The following is a 17,663-nucleotide window of genomic DNA, read 5'->3' as shown; positions in this document are numbered from 1 at the left end:
CAATTATTGATTGTGCTGCTAAGAACATAGTGGTGCACGTTGGTTTCTCGTGTAACAGGTGTTTTGGACATATTCCTAGACATGCTATTGCTGGATCATATGATATACAGATTTTCAGTTGTTTGAGTGTTCTCCATACTGATTTCCATAGAGGCTGTACCAACCTACAGTCCTACCAGCAGTGGAGTAGGGTTCCCTTTTCCCCACATCCTCGCCAGCAAGTGTGGTTGGTGGTTTTTTATATGTGAGCCATTCTTACTGGCATTAGGTGGTACCTCATTGATGTCTTAATTTGGATTTCCCTTATTGCCAGGGAACTTGAACATTTTTTCATATGTTTGTTTGCCATTTGGGTTTGTTCCTTTGTGAAATGTCTGCCCATTTCCTGTGCCCATTTCTTGAGTGGTTGGTTTGTTTTGGTGCTTTGGTTGTTCTGGAGATCTTTGCATATTCTGGAGATTAGCCCCCTGTCACCTATGTAGTGTGCAAAGATCTTCTCCCATTCTGTGGGTTGCTTTTTTACTTTGTTGATTGTTTCCTTTGCTGTACAGAAGCTTCTTAGTTAGCTGGAACTGAATCTCTTTGTTGAACAGTCCTTAGGCTGTAGCAAACAAATTTAGCTGTGCAACGAGAGACAGGATTGCTTGTCAGTCTATGATGCACTAACCGACCCATTAGTTAGTATGGTGATGGTGTTTGGGGGTAAGGGCAATCTATGAATACACCAGATCGCTTGTCCCTGTTAAGGACCTATATACTATTCCCACAGCAGCAGAGCTCATTACTCTCTCAGGACTGCTTGCCTTGTTACCCTTCAGGGCAATCTTCATTTCCATACCCGTCCATCCCCTTACTGATTTTTCTGAATCCTTAACTCAGAATTCACTACTGGCGAATTGAACTTAAAACAATACTTCTTTAAAAATGTATGATCCACCAGTTTTTGTTCTTGCTCAGTCTCTTTCTACAGTTTGGTTTTTAAAGGGTCTGATCAGTAGAAACATTTGGCAGTTAAACACTTAAAAGTATGTTGAGTCTGGAAGATCAGATTGTGTTACCTTAAACTCTTGAACATGTCTTTATCTGTTTGGTGGATGTGCTCATAGAGGCATTCAGTTCAGACCTTTGAATTGGTATCTCAGTGTCAGATTTTTAAAATGCAAAAGAGAGATGAGACTCAGCAAATATTTATTTTGGGTGTGCCATGGTTGAAGCATTTGTAGCAGATGAAGAGATGAAAGTAACAGGGTGCCCCAAGTTGCTCTAAATTTAACTGGTTCAGAGAAGGAGTCTATTAATCACATTGCTGCCAAGCATATTCAGCAATGGGACTTCTTAATGATGGAATTAAGTTCTACAATTTTTTTTTTGGAAATTTCACTAAAGGGCTATTTCATGTCCTAGTTTCCTTATTAAGTAATAATGTATGGAATGTCTTGCTTTCAGTCCTTTGCAGCTGCCCAAACCTGAATGCATCACATCCAACTGATCCCAGCCATTCAGGAGGTCTACAAACAGCAAGATAATTGTCAAATCCACTGTATCGAGGAGCATTTTGTTTTATAGTTAGACATATAATGCATTCCATATCATGTCTGGCGAGCAGTGTTTTGAGATTGCATTTTCAAAAATAAATCAGGTTTGTTTTAAATTAGGGGGACAATAAATCCAACATTGTTTGGTATTTTGGCTTCGCATGTTGTGTTACCAGAACTAATACCTAGGTTGGCAGAGTCTTAAATTAAAACACCTTTGTCTCTTTCATGTTTATGTACTATATTCCTTATTGTCTATCAGGAATCATGGAAGAGAAAGAAAGAAAACAGATCTCTGGCAATGTAGAAAGTTGCAATGATCCTATGAAACACATTTCTCCAGCAATGTTGCTGGTCAGTTTGGAGGTATCATGAATGAGGAGGAAGAAGTGTGAGCATAAAAAAAAAAGGCTTTTTCCTTTGTTCAACTACCCTTCAGTGGCTGTCCTATTTGACAAGGTCTTCCCTAGCACAAAATGAAGTGTGTTCATTTTGTCTTCTTGAGTAGGATGTGGCCTCCACCTGTTCACTCAGATGCCAGTCTAGCTGTACACACAGCAATAGTACTTTTTGGATTGGATTAACATCTAGAATCACAGACTTGGATAAAGTAGACTGCTCTCTACAATGGGGGTGGGCTTATTCCAAACAATTTGAAATCTTGAGAAAGATTGGGTTCCCTTGAAGAGGGAGACATTTTACTTCTTGGTTGCCTTCAGACTAATGACTACGGCATCAAATTCTGGCCAGAATTTCCAGTGTCCAGATCTGCCCTACAGATTTCAGAATATGCCAGTTTGCAAAGTTGCATGAGCCAATTCTTTAAAATGAATCTGTCTCCCACACCCACTATCTCCAATGCTCAAGGATACTTCTAAAAGTTTATGGAAAAAATATACTAAAGACAAACTTACTTTGGTGCAAACATTTTGAAGTCCATGCAGCATACTTTTTGATAATACACATTTTTCCTAAACTTTTTGAATAACGTGTGTGTGTGTGTGTCCTATCAATTGTTTCTTGGCAGAATCCTTATGAACAGACATACTCAGTGTCCTAAAGTTCAGTTGGGGTTTTTACAACTAGGTTTTTAACCCACCTGATTTTGTAGATGAATTCTTATCATTTTTTTCTGTCAATTTCAGGTGCCTTGGCAAGTAAGAAGTGGTAAATGTATGTGCTTACCAGTTGTCTCAAAGGCCTACACATCCAGACGTCATTGTAAAGGTTCTAACTCAATTGGTCCACGTGTGGCTTAAGAATGTGTACTATTAATTCAGATAATCCTGAAGCTCAGTGTTTTAGAAGAAAATATAGGTGAATGCTTTTATACCTTTTATATGGGAACCATTAATGACAAAAAACAGTTTGAGATATTTGATCATATTAAATTGTCTTGCAAACCTATTGAAATTCAAAGTCATATCTGGAAGTATACCCATATACTTTTTCAACTCATGTATAGCAGGAACAGTGTAAGGAAAGTTAAAATAACAATGAAAAACTAGGTACAATACATATGACAAAGGCTAAATAATCATATATAAAATATTCTTTCAAGTAAATATTACAGAACAAAAACAACAAACCAGAAAGATAAGCAATCTAACTAAGGGACTCTCATTGTCTTGGTTTTGATCTTGGCCCCAGAATTTAGATACAAGAAACTGAAAGAACTTTTGCCAGTTGTCTCATCTCTAAGCTGGAGTGATAACTATTTCATAGAGTAAATATGGATATTATGATAGGTAATACCCAATCAGAGTACAAAAAGATTGTAAAATATCAATAAATATTGGCTGTTTAAATACTGGCTATTTGTTTACATCCACAGGCTCATTCCCCAAATGGCTGTCACAGTCAGGATGGGTGAAGCCAAGGCCAGGAGTCCAGAACTCAATCAAAGACTCTCACATGGTTACCATGGACTCAAGCACTTGCACCATCAACTGCTGCCTACAAGTGCACATTACCACGAAGTGGGATCAGAAGCAGAGAAATCAGGACTAAAAACTATGTACTCTGATACGGAATGCAGGCATCTCCACAGAATCAATTGCTGTGCCAATGTCCACACCATAAATACTAGCTTTTTAATTAAAAAATGAATATCTTGAAAAAAATGGCAAAGGACACAAATGCATAATTCATTAAAAGCAACAATGAAAATACAATGCAAATGATAATGAAACAAAAAAGTGCCCTCACCTAAACTAGGCAAATACAAAATCAAAGACAGTTTGTTATCATTCTAATAATGGATTAGACTGGCAAAAATGGCAAACCTGGGCCATATTTTGAGCTGTAGTGGGCAATGAGAAATACAATTCCAAACACTGCTCTGTGGCCGATATTCAGCACGGCTATAAAGATGAATAGCTATTAGCCCATCACAACGCACTGCTTCAGCTTCCCAACCCTCTGCCCCGGGACCTGGACCTCCTTCCAGTCCAGCAAATAAAGGGCTTCTTCCAGGATTGCTCAATGCCAAGGTCACTATTCTATTGTTAAGTATTTTGAACATCGTCTCTAGCTACAATCTTTCTGTAGCATATTCTGGCAATATGTCATGGGCTGAAATATGTACACCAAAGAATTAATGAGAGAAATGTATACTAAAAATGTGCACTGGAAAACTGGAAGCAATTTAAAAGTCATACAAGAGACGGTGGTTAAATTTGTTATGGTTAATTCATACAATGGAATATTGTGTACATTTTAATATCAGACATTAAAAATACATTCAATGTGCAATTAATGCAGATGACAAGTTACAAACATATGTATATTATGACTTTTTTTCTTTGAGTTCATTTTTTCATGTGTTGGTACATGTAAAATATGTGTGTAAATACATCTTTATTATCCACCTCTATATCTCTACGCATCTCTCTATGAGGGTACCTCAAAAAGTTTATGGAAAATGGAACTAAAGGATAGATTCATTTTGGCATAATTTTTTTAAATCCAGACATAGCTGCTTTTAAAATGCTATTTTCAATGAATTTTTGAAGATTCCTTTTGTTTGTGTATATAAACAAATACATGTCATTTTAAACAGTATTTTGCTGTGGTAATTTAGAAAAAAGCCCCACAATATTATTCCTATCCCTGTAGCCTGTGCCTTTGGAATGTGACTTTGGTACTCCTCCCATGAAAGAGGATTATCTGCCTTGACCTCTTGAATCTCTGCTTACACATGTGACTTGTTCAGCCAATGAGACACTACCCTTATCTAATATGCATGGAACTAGAAGTATTTTCAAATTTACAGTCCTTTATTTTTTTTACATTTATTTAGAGTATACCAGCTGAGAATCCTAAACATGAAAACCTGAAATGCAAAACGCTTTGAAATCCAAACCTTTCTGAGCATCATGGCAATGATAAAAAAAATGTCATGGGTGGAGCCCGGCGCGGTGGCGCAGTGGTTAAGTTCCTTGCCTTGCACCCCCGGGATCCCATATGGGCACTGGTTCTGATCCCGGCAGCCCCACTTCCCATCCAGCTCCCTGCTTGTGGCCTGGGAAAGTAGTCAAGGACGGCCCAAAGCTTTGGGACCCTGCACCCGCGTGGGAGACCCGGAAGAGTCTCCTGGCTTTGGATCGGCATAGCATCGGCCGTTGTGCTCACTTGGGGAGTGAATCATGGGACGGAAGATCTTCCTCTCTGTCTCTCCTCTCTGCATATCCGCCTTTCCAATAAAAATAAAATAAATCTTAAAAAAATATGTCATGGGTGAGTATTTGGTACAGCAGTCAAGTCACCACTTGGGATCCCACATCCCCAAACAGGAGTGCATGTGTCAGTCGAAGCTTCTCCATACTCAGTCTAGCTTCCTGCTCACTGGAAGGTGACAGCAGATGTTGGCTAAAGTGGTTCCTGCCACTCACATGTGGGAGACATGGATTGAATTCTATGCTCCCAGCTTCAGTCCGGCCCAACCCTGGCTGCTGTTAGCACTTCAAAAGTGAACCAGCAGGTGGAAGATCTTTCTGAATTCTGTATCTCTATCTCTTTCTCTGCCTTCCAAATAAAAATTAAAAGAAATAAGTATTTTGTAAATATTTGGAGGTCTCAGAGAATTTTAGACTTCAGGTGTTGGATTATGAATGCTCAAGCAATAGCATTTGTAATGGTAGCAGAGGCCTGGAAAGTATTTGTGCTTTGGTGGTTTGCCTCTGTTGCTGCCTGTGGAACCCTGAGGCCACCAAGTTTGTTAGGTCAAATAGAGAAAAAAACTTGATGTACCCTATTAACTGTGAGCTGTGAGGCCATCCTTGTCTAGCAAACCCTTGACAAGCTTCCAGAAGACTGCAGAGACACAAGGAGCCAGCCCCAACTGGCAACTCACAGAGCTTCTAAGTTAATAAGTGAATCTTGTCTCAAGCCAGGAAGTTCTGGATGATCTGTTACATTAACTCGAGAGCCATGCACTGAGTGCTTGTGTCTCTCCAAAGTTCACAGGTTGAAGTCTCCTTCCTGTCACCACAACAACTGGTGAGGTTTGCGGGAGGGGGCAGAAGAGCGGTCCACTCATGAATTATTTGGTCCCCATCTAAATAAGCTGTGAGGGAGCCCTTTAACCTTTCCGTAGCGTGAGCACCCAGAACGTGCCACCGAGACAGTCCCTCACTAGGTGCCACGTCTGCTGCTTCTTTAACGTTGGACCTTGCAGCTTCCACAACATAGTGATACATCTCGGTTGCTTGTAAATTGCCCAGTTTGGTTTTTCGAATTACCCTGAATGGATTGAGACATGAGACTAGTAGAATTTAGATGTTTAGTCATTTTAAAAGTGATTTTTAGAATTCCATTTTCTAAACTTTTTAAAAATACATTCATTGCTTTTCAAAACAGAAAGAGTAATTCTATTCAAAAAGATCAGAGAAAACTTCCGATTTCAGCCAAATAGCATAATGGTGATAAGGATAGCTAACATTTAAGTAAGGTTTTTTTAGGCGCTGAGCCCCACTATTTTACAAATACCATCTCGATACCCACAAGAATTCAATTGCAGACATAACTTTTATCACTTTTTTGCTTCAGGAAGCTGAGGCCTAGCCATGTTAAGTAATTTGCCCGGGCACAACACAGAGACAATGCCACATGCAAGTGTGAGAGGTCATGTCTCAGTGATTTTGGTCTCTGAAAGTTATTGCTGTGAATTATTAAAGATGCTCCCTTGCCTCTCATAGTTTTCTAACTTCACACAATTGAGAAAAATTAGAAAAATGTGTTGCAAGTGGTAGAGAAACTACAGAGTCAACTGGTTCCATTTTGCTTCTTGTTATTTACCTTCTTACAGGACTTTGGTGAAGTGGGTGGAGGGTGTTAAACCTCTAATTAAAAGCAGGTTTTTCAATTGACAAAGTTCTTATAATTTATGCTTTCTCTCTCCACCAACACTGCCAACTAGCAAGAGCTATTTATAAATTGTTTATCCCATGTTCTATTGTGCAAGAGGCTTCTTAAATTTTATTTATTTGAAAAAAAGAGAGACAGATGTCTCCCATCCAGTAGTTCACTCCCTAAATGCCTAATACAGCTGGGGCTGGGCCAAGCTTCAAACTCAGAACCAGGAACTCAATCCACGTATCCCATGTGAGAAGCACAGCATTAAGTCCTTGCGTCCTCATCTGCTGCCTTACAGGGTACACATTAGCAGGAGGCTGGGACTGGCAGCCAGCAGCCAGCACTCAATATAGACTCTCCTGTGGGATGCAATGTCCTCAGCTACTGCACCAAACTCTCACACTGCAAGAGGCATTTTTATACAACAGTTCTACACATATTACAAATAGTGAAGGTCCCACAAAGCATAGACAATGACTCTGATGACAATGATGATGTTATTCAGACATATCCAGAAAGATTGCACCAGACAATAGTATAGCTGAGTAGTTAAGAGCAGAACTCCTAAGTTTGATTGGATCTGGTTTCAAATATCAGTGCCGCTCAATTATAGGCCATGGGTCCCTGGGCAAGTTAGTTAATCTCTCAGTGCTTGTGCTTCTTCTTGTGTCAAAGAGGCTGGTTATGAATATTCAATTACCTGATTCTTGTCAAGAACTTAGCAAGAGCTGCTATTCTCTACCATCAGCATTATCATCTCAACTTCTGAAAAGTTGACTTTATCAAGTTTATAAACTATGTATAGATTCCAATGTCAGTCAAAGCAAAAGAATAGTAATTCTTTACTACGGTAGGTAGGAATGAGAGTATAAAATTCTCGGTGACAAGCCTTTGTTGTGGCTGTGATCGCATGGAAACAGACAAGCTGAGTGTTTTAGGGAGTTGAATGGAATTGAGATTGGTGATCCCAGGTGGAGTCTCCTAATGCTTCTGAACATTTTCTGAGGTAAATTACTTTGGAATACTGCTGTGACTTGGAGCTGTAAGACCCATCTCACTCAGCATTCCACACTCAAAGACTGTCAGTGCCTGAAGACAGCGGAAAGCAGCCTGGCTCTGCTCTGCCCTTTCCTGACTGCCTCTTACAGTCACAATTATCCGGCGTGATGGGCTTCTTCTCTTCCAACAGATGGAGTTAATATGTTCAGGCTTGGATAATAATTTGAAGTCAGGAATAGTGAAACAGTAAACAGGACAGAGTCATGATTTCTGTTACTATTGTTCTTTTGTCTTGTTTTGTTTTTTTCAGAGAAAAAAATCAAAGGAGCAGATTTTGCTAATTAAAGAGATGAAACTGTGAGCCAGGGTAGTGGCATAGCAAGTTAGGCCACTGCCTGCCTGCAGCACTGGCATGCCATGTGGACACCAGTTCATGTCCCGGATGCTCCACTTCTGACCTAGCTTCCTGCTTTTGGCCTGGGAAATCAACAGAGGATGGCCCAAGACCTTGGAACCCTGCACCCACATGAGAGAGCCTGAGGAAGCTCCTGGATTCTGACTTCATATCTGCTCACCTCCCAGTGTTGTGTTCATGCTTTCATTTGGAAGAATAAACCAACAGATGGAGGACCTCTCTCTCTCTCTCTCTCTGTATGTGTGTCTCGTCTCGATTTTGCCTCTCTAATAAATATAAATAAATCTTAAAAAGAGGTGAAATTAAAGGTCATAGCCTTTATGTTTCAGTAACAAATGCAATCTAATGATAATTATATCTGCTAGAATCTCTGCATTTGGGGTTATAATTAAACTTTCCCTTGAATAATCAACTTGCATATTTTCCTTGAGGAAAACTTTTTACATCTCATATCTTTGAAAATGTAACATATTTTTGTTTTGATCAACCTTTCCTATTCAGATCATTCCTTTATAAGACTGGTGAGCAGGTTTGTTCTAACATTTACAAACCAATTACTGTTATAGGTACAAATTTCAGAGATAGATTTTTGATCATGAATAGCTGTGATGCCAGAACTGTCTTTGGCAGATTGTCATGGTAATGGTCCTGAAGTTGCTGAAGCCACCATACACCCATGACCTTGGGTAATCTGCTTCTATACTGATCTATTGACAATAACAATGTGTTGAAAAGATTTGAAAAACACTCACACATTAGGATTATCCTTTTGCTGCCATCCTTGGGTTTTTGTTACAGTTGCCATGTGAATAGGTCTATCCAGTGCTGCCTGATGGACAATGAGAAAGATCCATGGCTAGGAGCCAAATGGTTGCCTCAGCTAATAGCCAACCAATATCTGAGCTGACCCACAAACTACCTGCACCAACATGAGCGTCACCCAACTGAGACCATCCCACAGGAGCCCTGTAGGTAGATAGAAGATATGGTTGAAACTGGGTGAGATGTCACTGTCACCATTGAGCTATTTATGCATGGAAAAGAATTTACCAATGTCCTCAGAGAGTCAGTTGAGAAGATATGTGGAGAAAGCAGTGCATGTAACAACATCTCAGAAGGGAATTGTATGGAGATAATGAGCACTTCAGTTACATCCACTAATCCCACCTCTTACTAGTTTTGTTTCTGACCATTGGCAAACTGAAAAGGGCATCAATTTGACAGAGCTAGGACTGAAACTCAGCACTGCAAAGTGGGATGTGGACATGCCAAGTGACGTCTTAACCACCATGCCACACATCTGTCCCTGTGAAGTCGTCTTTGAAGATGTTCTAAATGGGTATAACATAGCAATAGCAGTGTGAGCCCTTCCCACACCCCAATCCCATCCGGATGCCTCAATCCTTACTTACAGAGGTGTATACCATTCAAGGGCAGCACGTCATCCAGCAGCCTTATTTAACAATGCTCCCCAAGGCATCAACACAAGTCTTGTTTTCCTATGATGAAAGGCATCACATGATTCAGTGACACTATATCCATTCCCCAGAGGTGAAAGGCTATTGAACAGGTGTGGATGTATCTGGCAAGACTAGTCATGCACATTCCCAAACACTTTAATTGGCTGAGTAACAGGGCATGAGGGTGCCCCAGTCTACCAGACAGCTCAGGCACATATGAAAGTTGCAAATGCAGTGAGAGGATCTCCTGATAGGAAGCAATGCTTGAGTGCTTTGCTGACATTACATGTACTCAATATCTAACTGCAAGACTTTCCTCAGAGATGGATGGCATGGGAAGCAGCTAGAACAATGTATATTCATCTATAATCCTTTTTGGTTCTTTACCACTCTTAATGCATCTGTATAGTTTCTGAATAGTCAGCAATTCCCAGTTTTAAATTGTGTATACATATTTACTTTCTTTACACTCTATCCTCCATTTGTGGTTCTTAAATTATTTAAATTCCTTTTTCCATTCAGCTGTTAGCTCTGAGCTCCACATTTAATTTTACAAGCCTCTTGTTATTTTATCTTGGAGGTTCTTTGCTCATGCACGTTTGCTTGGCATAAGGCTATAAGAGTGGAATAATGGGACAACTCAGTTTAGTTATGTACTGTTGGGAACATTTCAGAGAAATAATTCAGAGACAGGCTGGAAAAAATAGCTAGAGAAATTTTTTTCACAGCTATTTTTCCTATCATTGTACAATCATATGAAACATAACCTTGCTATATCCTCACTTTACTATGAGAAAGACCACAAGAACAGAAGATTATATTCTACTAGCAGACCAAGCAGGATTCTATAGGAAATCAAAAAACTGTATCAGGGCACTGTGCTGAACTATCAATAGCTAACTCTCCCAACAATTCTGGAAGAAGGTAGTGCAGTCCCTCTTTTCCAAGTGGGAAACTTAAGATTTGCTGAACAAAGGAGCTTAAAAAAGGTCACACAGCTAGTCAATGACAAAGGCAGGATTTGAACTCAAAAGTCTGTGTATTTCCCACTGTAGCATGCTGCCCTCATGCAGCAGGGAAGAATTTGCCAGGTGATGTGCATGGAATGACATGTCTCTGCAGAGTCATATGCTGGCATCTTAATTCCCAAGGTGATGGTATTAGGAGGTAGCTGTGCAACTTGATTCAGTTATGTGGGTGGTGCTGCCATGAATGGCCCTTATCAAAATGAACTCAGACACTCCAGCATGTGAGGTCTCAGGGAGAAGCTTGTCTATGAGCCCTCATGAGTCACGTTATCTACCGGCACCTTGACCTGTGACTTCCCAGTCTCCAAGACCAAGAGAAAGGCTTGTTGTTTAAGCCACCGAGTCCACAGTAATCTGTTATAGCAATCCAAATGCAGACAGTAAGAGTGTTCTACAAAAAGGAATTACAGGCTATTTCCTTTGCTCCCTGATAATTGGTGAAGACAAATTTTGATAATCCTTTTCTATGGGTTCCCCTAAAAGTAAAATCTATGACAAGGATTTGAGTGCAAGTTATTTCTTTTTTAAGATTTGCATTAGTTTTTTTGAAAGGTAGAGTTAAAGGGAGGAAGAGAAACAGAAAGATCTCCCATTCACTGGTTCACTCTCCAAACAGCCACAATGGCCAGAGCTGAGCCAATCTGAAGCTAAGAGCCAGAACATTTCTGCAGGTCTTCCACATGGGTCCAAGGGTCCAAGGACTTGGACCAATGTATGCTGCTTTCCCAGTCCTTTAGCAGGGAGCTGGATTAAGAGTAAAGCATCTGGTACCCATATGAGATGTTGGCACCATAGGCAGTGGCTTTGCATACTACATTACAGCACTATCACTGCCCCCTATTTGTAAGTTATTTTAAAAATTACTTATTTTTATTTTTGACGATGTCTGCATAGTTGATTATAAAACTAGTTGTATTTGAAAAGCAGAATCACAGAGAGGGGAAAGTGAAAGAGAAGGAGAAACAAGCTATTTTTTGGGGAGGTGATGATTCAGGAAACACCAGGAGAGGAAGTGAGACACAAAGGGCCAGCAGCTAATGTTATCGAACACTGGAGGCAACTGGAGCCCAGTCCTGCCCTGCAGTAGTTACCTCATCTCAAAGGTAGGCCAACCGAGGGGCGGGGAAGCTGGGTGTTTACCTATTGACTCATACTCAACATCAGATGAAGGGCAGCTGGGGGAGGGATTAAATCTATTGCAAGATGCTCTTGGGGCTAGAACATTTCATCTTACAAAGCATCATAGGTGTTTGTAATAAAGAACTTTTGTCATATAGGTAGGTGGTTACTGAGGGAATATGGCAGGAAATCAATACTGTCCACTACACCCTCTAGAAAGCCAAAGAAAAACAAATAAACATGAGCTCTGGCAAAGGACAGAAGGCTGTAGAAGAATTAAGAATCCCTCTAAAGGGCTGTGTAATGTAAAATTGCCTGAAATGTTCATACTGGCACCCTCAAATCTAATTTGCCACAATAAGGAAGTAGCATCACCCCCCTCCCCAGCCCAGCACACACATATACCACAGTTAAATAATTTAGGTATTACTCGAGACTGAGCAAAATAATAGTATATTCATTTGCTTTTTTAAAGATTTATTTTTATTGTAAAGGTAGATCTACAGAAAGAAGGAGATACAGAGAAAGATCTTCCATCCTATGGTTTATTCCCCAAATGGCCACAATGGCCAGAGCTGAGTCGATCTGAAGCTAAGAGCCAGGAGCTTCTTCCAGATCTCCCATGCAGGTTCAGGATCCCAAGGCTTTGGGCTGTCCTTGACTGCTTTCTCAAGTTACAAGCAGGGAGCTGGACGTGAAATAGAGCAACCAGAACAGGTGCTCATACAGGATGTTGGTATGTGCAAGCTGTGGATTTTAGCCACTGAGCCATCACACAGGGCACAATAGTCCATTCATTTTCTCCACGGCAGTTCACTCATTAGAATCCACCTACTGTGCCTAGTGATTAGTAGTGCACTATGGGAAATATTATTCATGAGCATATATAGCAAAAATATCCAATAACTATTCCACATGCAACCTGACACTAAAGATGTGTCTTGCAAATTTGACTGGGGAATGGGCTGGATTGGGCTTGATCCCAGAGATTTTCTTATCTCTGGAGAGTTTTATCTCACTTCCTACTCAGAAAATTGGGCAAAAGATGGTTAGTAGAGGTAGTATTAAGAACATTTTTGATACTTGCTAAAGAAAGGGATTTTGTGATGCTAATTAATCTACATAATCCCTTGTATAGAATATCACTTCTTACTACTTTAACAGAGAAGTGTAAAAAGAAGAGTTGACTAGGAAGCAGCATTCACAAGTTTGGAAAGCTGGAATGCTGAACAGATGCAGACAGCAAACATTCAAAGAAAATGGCCTTAAAGTTCCATTTCTGGCTCCTTGAGTCCTTGTTTCTTGATGTACTGTGAGTACCTTGTCTTAGACAAATACAATTCGCTTACTTTTGTCAAAGTAGTTTTAGCCCAAAGAATACAAGATTCAGCTAATTAGTTATCAAAACAGTTGCTCCTTTTCTAAGCCGACTCTCTACATATACATGCATACATACCTTTTAAAGAAATTTTTTTGAAGTTGACATAATTTCTAAGCCATCTCAATGCTTTCAGTCTTGCATTTTAGTCTAACCATAGCAATGATAGAATCACACGATAAAGTTCTGCTTCTGTCACTTAGTGGGTCTTAGCATGCTTACTTGTACAATAGGACTCATAGTTTGATATGCCTTATGGGTAGTTGGAAAACAATTTGTACTCTAGTGGAGTAGCATGCAGCACCCAGGGCAGGTTAGTAGGTAGAATCAGAGAGTAAAGGATCAGAGAGTAAACATTTTAGACTTTGTGAGCTATGTAACCAACTCAACCAAAGTGGCAACAGATAGCACATATGAAGGTGTTCTAATAAAACCTCATTTATAAGATAAAGCAATTGTCCCAGGACCATAGTCTAGAGCATACCTTTCTGCATTATATGATTCTAGCCTTTTAAATGCCAGTGAGTTACTTTACAATCCTGTGTTTGTAAAATAATTCTTGTTCACAGACATGCAAGTGAATTGACTTCTCCCCCCAACTGTGGAATAGGCTAGTTCTGCCTCTATTTGCATAACTATTTCAATATTCATGCCCTCTCTATATAAGATCTATTTAGATTCCCCTTTCAAGGGACTGTAACTTTTATACATTTCCCTTACTGAAGAGCTAAATATCTAAGATTATAGGAAAAAAGTATTTTGCCACTTGTTAAAATACTAAGAAAGGTCTTATTCAGGATTACTGAAGCAGGTATGAGGATGACAGCAACAGAAGCAGAGGTCAGGCTCAACTCCACATGCAACAAAGACAGGCAGTGTGCAGGAGGGTAGAGTCAGCGGGCGAAATAAGCACCAGAAAATATCAAGGGGAGGGACTGGTTAAATTTAACATGGAGGAACCTTCTGAGTCCACTTGTATAGGACAGCAGTCAAGTGTTTGTGGGATGGAATATTGGGGAAATCGAGGAAGAAAGCTAAGAGAAATTTTCCTGGTTGTCACATTTTGTCGCTAATAGAAATAAGCAGTGGATCTTATTTCTTTCCATCAAAGTGAGGGTGTGTCTGTGTGTATGTCTACAGAAGTCAAATGTGTTCATTCACCCTAATTTCTTCCAGAACTCTTGTGTGTGGATGTAGTTATACTTTAAGAGATTTTTCTTATACTTTAACACCTCCCACCTGCTTCCACATACCTGTCTTGCTTGGCTTCCCAAAGGCAGGGCAGCATAGGAGTGTACTTCAAGAATGGTATTCCAAAGCTGAGGGCTAGCATAGAGGGCTCAGTGTACTAGCATTGCAACCTTCCCTACAATCTAGTCCATCTGCCTCAAAAATTTCCCCTCACTTCCTTCCTTGGCTGACTAATTTCCCTCTTTAGGATCTCAATTTTAAGGTTACTTCCCACAGAGATGCCTTCCTGACCTTCAATACAAACTGAGTTTCTCCCATTATTCTTTTCTTGATGCCTTGTTTTCTTTTCTCCAAAGAGTTTATTATAATGTGTTATTGTTTAGATACTTGCCAACATGTTCGTTGCTTGAGTTCCTCTCTATAGACTCTAAGGTTCACGAGAACTAGTAAACAGACTTTGCCACCAAAGTCTGGTCAGCACAGACCATCACATGGAGGTAATAATCACTAAGTGTGTGTTGAATGTATCAGTGCATGGATCCACAAATTAACTGAACGAAACTAGTCATTTCACACTCCAGTTTTCCCTACGGCCAATGAGAGACTATGGATTTTCAGCCCTGAAGAACTGATGAATGTTGTGATAAGACACAATTTACATTCATGGACTTATTAGAGAATTTCTGGCATGGAAGGGAATCCTAGACATGTGTCAGACTTCAACCAAATAGTTGGTAAAAGAAATTTGGTAATTATGTTTATGTATTGTAATGGGTTTATTGCCTGCCTTGTAACCCCCAGTTCAGTTAGTAAAAGCATCACAGCAGAGCTCAAGTCTACTGATTCAGATCTCTGGGGCCCTTGCATGGAGTTCGCCATTGTGAATATGTGCCAAAAACACTTCTGTGTTTCTCATGCTGCTTCTGTACACTGTATTAAATTTTAATGTAGTGCTTTTTTCATGCCAGCCATCTAGCTAGACCCTGGATAATCACCCTGGAGGAGCTACCAAACACATTTCCTGTCATCTTGCACAGCCAAGAGGTAGTTCTGAGAATTCTCCCCCAAGCCCCTTGGTTGTCTTGACCCTTTTGTTCTCTGCGATGATGGAGGTGGTAACCACAGCTTCTATAAAAAAATTAGGAGTGGCGGTTTCAGATTTTTAAAAAAGACCTGAACTTGGTTTTATTTTAGTTTCAGCTGTCTATTATGGGTACAGCAAGACCTATCTCCTCAAAATTCATGCAAGGTTGTTAAGCACCAATGCCTTAATGTTGACAGTAGATGGATCAAGTTGGAGACTTTATCTAATTGTAGCATTTGAGCGGGCGTTAGCTGGGTGGTCTTCGAGTCATTGGGAGCATGCCCCCAGAGGGCAGTTCTCAAAAGAGAATGACTATTTTGACTTCAAGTTTGGCCTAGGTTCTGTGGCCTTGCCTTTGCTCTTCCTGTGATCACTTTCCACACTCCGGACTCTGGGGCCAGCTAATGGTTTACAATGAGCACCTATAAGCTGAGATAGAGCCTTTCTGTCCCAAAGAAGTTCTTCTCAAATATTAAAGTTTAAAAAAAGAATGTGTGCTGATGCACTGTAGAATTATAATTTCACTTGAGCTATAGTTTTTCACATAAATTGGATGGGTGGTGGAGGAAAATAGTTAAGAGAATTCTCAAGATCCTTTCTTGGTATTCCAAGATTCTAAGTATCTGTAGAAAATTACTTCTTTAATGGCCACAGATCTTCTAGCCTCCAGAATATTCCTGAAACAAAACAAAACAAAACAAAACAAAACAAAATATTCCTGAACTATATGTGTGCTAAATCTCTGGGTCTATTCCTTATGAAATAACCAAATCTTGATGAGTTTAGTAACAGGAGTTTATTTTATTTCATTTTGGCATTAATTTTCTGACATCTGGAACAACTTCCTGTCAGAGTCTGGAAGGTTTCTTCCCAGAGTGTCTTCAACAGCAGCAAACAATTTACACACCCATCCAGGACCCATCATGTCTAAGATGTCTCGGGGCATCTTATTGCAATTAGAAGAAAATGAAACCAAGAGCCCAATCTGATGAAAACTGAGGTTGGAAACTAGTATTAAAATAGAAGCCATTAATGCAGACAAAATACAGCTGGAAGTGCCAATTCACACGAGGAAGTGTGTTTGGAAGGGCAAGAATAGAATGTCAAGTAGTTATGTCTGCAGCTCTGTGGGACAGAATAAACTCAAGAACACCATGAAGCATCTACTTAATGGTTAATGTGCCAGAGATCCTGAAAAGCTAATAAAACAGGAGAAGCCACCAGAAGGCTCCTGGAAGAGTATCTTAAACATTCTCAGCGTATAGTGCTAATAATTGACTAGTTTAGCTTGAGTTCACCCAAGAGCTACATAGCCCTGAGCAAAGAATGACAGTGTAGAAGTTTATTTAGGAGACCACTCCAAGAAGCACTCAAAGAATAGGGAAGTGAGACAAAGAAAGAAAGGAAGCCAAAAAAAAAGGGGAGAGGATTATTACTCAGGGCACCTCCATGAGTAGCTGAGGTTCATGCTTGCTGGAAAACTCTGGTAAGTGAAATGAAACACACTGTGCCAACAGATTGACCTGGAAACTGGGGTATTTATCCTCTAATTCCCACCTGTCATCAGCTGAGACCTTCTCCTGGCAGTGTCCTTGGCCTTTACTTCTGCAGGCTGATAGAAAACCCAGAAAAGCTGTGAGCACTTGAAAGAAGAGGCCTTCAATATTTGTTAGAAGGGTTAGTGCTTAGGGGATGCAAATGGGCCTTGACAGTATCTGCTAGAGTAACACTGACTACAATTCACACTACTCAGTGGTCAACTCAAAATAGGATATGTGTGTACGTGTGTGTGAAATACACATCAGGATTAGTGCATATCACCAATCTTTTGGCTTACTGTCATCATTTTTCAGACAAAAGAGTATCCAAGTTTGGAACAGTGCTATAAACAGAAATATAATGCAACCACACATGTGATTTAAAATTTCTAGTGGTACATTCAAAAGGTGCAATGAAACAGGTGAAATTAACTTTAAGAGCATTTGTAATTCAATATGTCCAAATGATTGTATTTTAACATAATCTACATTACTTCATCACTGAGATATCTTGCATTATTTTTGGAAGCATACTAAAGCTTCAGAATTTAGTATACATCA

This window comes from Ochotona curzoniae, unplaced genomic scaffold (assembly GCF_017591425.1).
Source record: "Ochotona curzoniae isolate NIBS_2020 unplaced genomic scaffold, NIBS_Ocur_1.0 contig_1274, whole genome shotgun sequence".
Lineage (NCBI taxonomy): Eukaryota > Metazoa > Chordata > Mammalia > Lagomorpha > Ochotonidae > Ochotona > Ochotona curzoniae.
Note: the sequence above shows the minus strand (reverse complement) of the source record.